Source organism: Schistocerca cancellata, chromosome 6 (genome assembly GCF_023864275.1).
Source record: "Schistocerca cancellata isolate TAMUIC-IGC-003103 chromosome 6, iqSchCanc2.1, whole genome shotgun sequence".
Lineage (NCBI taxonomy): Eukaryota > Metazoa > Arthropoda > Insecta > Orthoptera > Acrididae > Schistocerca > Schistocerca cancellata.
In genome coordinates this window covers 353,635,219-353,638,846 of record NC_064631.1, presented here as the reverse complement: position 1 = coordinate 353,638,846, position 3,628 = coordinate 353,635,219, and the positions used below count along the sequence as shown (strand labels likewise).

The following is a 3,628-nucleotide window of genomic DNA, read 5'->3' as shown; positions in this document are numbered from 1 at the left end:
ATTTTTTTCCTTCTTCAGAAAACCGAAATATGCGATACTATCGGCTCATGTTAGCACAAAATCAGTAGGTAACGCTGACAGAAACTAGTTTAATTTGTGCTAGATCCCAGAAACGTTGCTACAGATGTGAAATGTTGGTGCATTAATAACTGGTGTGACAGTCAGACATGCAAACGTGCATGGATTGTACCGTGCAGGTGTCGCATGTCAGTTTATGTGATTGTTTTGGACGTGTCTTGAATCTGGTCGCTCAATACAAGGACGGATAATGGCGCTTGTTGATGACGCTGGAGTTAGTTTCCGTCCGACGATTTCCTGTAAGTGTTCGATTGGATATGGATCTGGTGCCAGTGCAGGTCATGGTAACACTTCGATACTGTTTAGAGTATATTGGAAAACACGCCCAAAAAGGGCTGTTCAGGAGTGGCTGTACAACCGGTCGAATCACCACACTGACATGCAAATTTGCCGTCAGGGCTCATGGGATACCGAAAAGAGTACATCTGCTCTCATAAGAAGTCAGCTTTAATCACTGCTAGGAAGGGGAGAGAGAAATCAGTACGTCGTTGTGCGTCCTGTGGTGCAAGCTGCTGTGCTATATGGATCTTGTACGGATACCACTTGGGAATAGTTCGAAGCACCTTTCGTGCAGTGGAGCAGTGGACTACGCGATGTTTAACTTTCGTGACACCGCACGCGCACTGCCTGACGATCGGGAATTGGGCGCAGCGTTGTCTGCCATAGCAACAGCCACTTCATCAACCACCTGTGGTGCAACAGGTCGTCGGCATCTTCCAGGAGCGACGCCCAGTTCTTCAGTTGATTCGAAGTTCTTCATCACTCTCAGCGCAGCAAGTGGAGAAAGAGGACCCTTCCGTAACTCTTTCAGCCGGCGATATTCTCGAAGGGCAGCTGCATCATAATTGTTTTCATAATGGAGCTTCAACAATAACGCCGTTCTCCTTTCGTCCAAACCCATGTTGACACAGAAACATCGGAATTGCGACTGGCTAGGTACGTGAGACTACGAATCACGATGACTGATCACGGCACCTAGTGGCCATAGTTGGACCTAGATGGTGGCGCTGTGAGGCATGGCAGTCATGCATCCCTTACTCTGGACATTAATGCTACCAAATTGGATACCCGTACCGTAATTAATTTCCACGTTATAACATGTTAAATAGATGAATTTTAATTATAACCACCCGATAGATGCAAGTTGTTTCATTGCAGTACTTTCAAATAGTCTTCATTCATAAAATTCGCGTCATCAGTTCTCCCACGGAGATAGTAAAAGAAGTTGCCATTTTGAACTAACGGTTTACGCTCATACATTAAATAGGCGTGTATTCGCCTGTTGTTCTTGCCGGAGCTCGCGAGTAACGTATTCGATGACGTGAAAGATAAGACATCATCAAACAAGGAAGAGTAAAACTATGATGGCAACCTATTAACTGCTTCTCTTAGACAGCGATCGGCGTGTTACGGAACTGTGAAACGACGGCACCCAAGGTGACTTCCAGAGAGCGTGTCACGGAAGAGCAGGCCGCGGAGCAGTGCGGCCTAGCCCCGCCCAGAACTGGGCCATCGATCGCGGGAGCCCGCGTGCCGCGACGACTGGTGCGTACAGAACTGCGTGCACGCACTGACACGCAGCCCGTACGCTGCCAGGCAGCGCCAGCCGGTGCCAATGGGACCAAATACCACAAACCAGCCCAGCCCGGTCAGAGTCCTCTAATGTCTCAGGGTTGACTAACACGCTCTCAAAGTTCCAAAACCTCCTGAAGCTGACCTTCCAGCAGCTTGATTACCCACCTGGTAGCCTCGGTAGCGATATATATACAAGTCGTTGCTTAGCAATTTTATTAATGATCAATTGATTCTCTGTGTCCTGAGCATCTTGTCCTTAACGCTAACTGCCCGCAGCTCGAGGTCTCGCTGTAGCGTTCAAGCTTCCCGAACACGGGATACCGGGTTCCATTCGCGGTGGGGTTAGGGATTTTCACCTGCCTCGAGATGACTGGGTGTTGTTGTTGTTCTTGTCGTCTTCATCATCATTCATCCCCATTATGGTCGGAGGAAGGCAACGGAAAAGCACCTCCACTAGGATATTGTCTAGTACGGAGGTGCGGGTCTCCTGAATCGTTCCCCTACGCCCTGTCAAGGAGTATGGGACTTGAATGAGATTTTCACTCTGCAGCGGAGTGTGCACTGATAAGAAACTTCCTGGCGGATTAAAACTGTGTGCCGGACCAAGACTCGAACTCGAGACCTTGGCTTTCGCGGGCAAGTGCTCTACCAACTGAGCTACCCAAGCACAACTCACGCCCCGTCCTCACAGCTTTACTTCCGCCAGTACCTCGTCTCCTACCTTCCAAACTTTACAGAAGCTCTCCTGCGAACCTTGCAGAACTAGCACTCCTGAAAGAAAGGATACTGCGGAGACATGGCTTAGCCACAGCCTAGGGGATGTTTCTAGAAAGAGATTTTCACTCTGTAGCGGAGTGTGCGCTGATATGAAACTTCCTGGCAGATTAAAACTGTGTGCCCGACCGAGACTCGAACTCGGGACCTTTGGCTTTCGCGGGCAAATGCTCTAACAACTGAGCCACCCAAGCACGACTCACGGACCGTCTTCATAGCTTTCAGGACTGCTAGTTCTGCAAGATTCGCAGGAGAGCTTCTGTAAAGTTTGGAAGGTAGGAGACGAGGTACTGGCAGAAGTAAAGCTGTGAGGACGGGGCGTGAGTCGTGTTTGGATAGCTCAGTTGGTAGAGCACTTGCCCGCGAAAGGCAAAGGTCCCGAGTTCGAGTCTCGGTCCGGCACACAGTTTTAATCTGCCAGGAAGTTTCATAGTATGGGACTTCATCATCAACAACGCTAACTGAATATTAATGACGTTGCACACTAATTACATTAACAGTGGGTTCCATTATCCGATTCGCCTTATGAGACTTACATGACTGTAAAAGATGTTTAAGTACCCGATTAATATATAAATATAACTGGCTCTTCACAGGATTCCCCGTTTTAAACCGAGAAAAACGGTTCCTTCGAATCACTTGAGGTATCTGGCAGGAAGATTGCTTGCTTTGAAAAGCCTATACTGAATTGCACTCACTGTCTGATCTAATGCTGCTAACGGTGTGTGATGGACCTTGTTGCTGATGGGACGTGAGACTATCTCCAGTGTTTTAAGATTAAGAAAGGAAGGATAAAAAGAAAGGTCAGAGGCTAATGTTACATCGATGGTAAAGACACTAGAGACTGAACGTACCAGAATTGACTACAGAACATTTCTTAGCATTCTGGAAGTGCAGTCTTTCTACGAAGTACACTGCTTAGTATTCACGTTTGCTTCCCAGCTTAGAATACTGATAACCGTACCAAAGATAGGGCTAACTGAGGATATCGAATACATACGACGAAGCTGCTGCAGCACTGGTCACAAGTTTGTTTGGCCCACGGGAGAGTATAACGGAAATATTGAAAAACCTGAACTGACAGTCGATTGAAGATAGATGCAAATTACCTCGTGAAAGTAAACTCACAACGTTTCGAGAATCAGTATTAAATGCAAAATAAAGAGATATTCTTCACTTCACTTCTTAGTGGTTTACATAT

At 47.3% G+C, this 3,628-nt stretch overlaps 1 non-coding gene across 1 annotated transcript; it reads left to right on the top strand.

Annotated features, from left to right (window-relative positions):
* Positions 1 to 2,756: 2,756 nt before the first annotated feature.
* On the top strand, positions 2,757 to 2,831 carry Trnas-cga (transfer RNA serine (anticodon CGA)). The gene has a single exon. It is a non-coding gene; the product is annotated as a tRNA-Ser (tRNA).
* Positions 2,832 to 3,628: the final 797 nt, after the last annotated feature.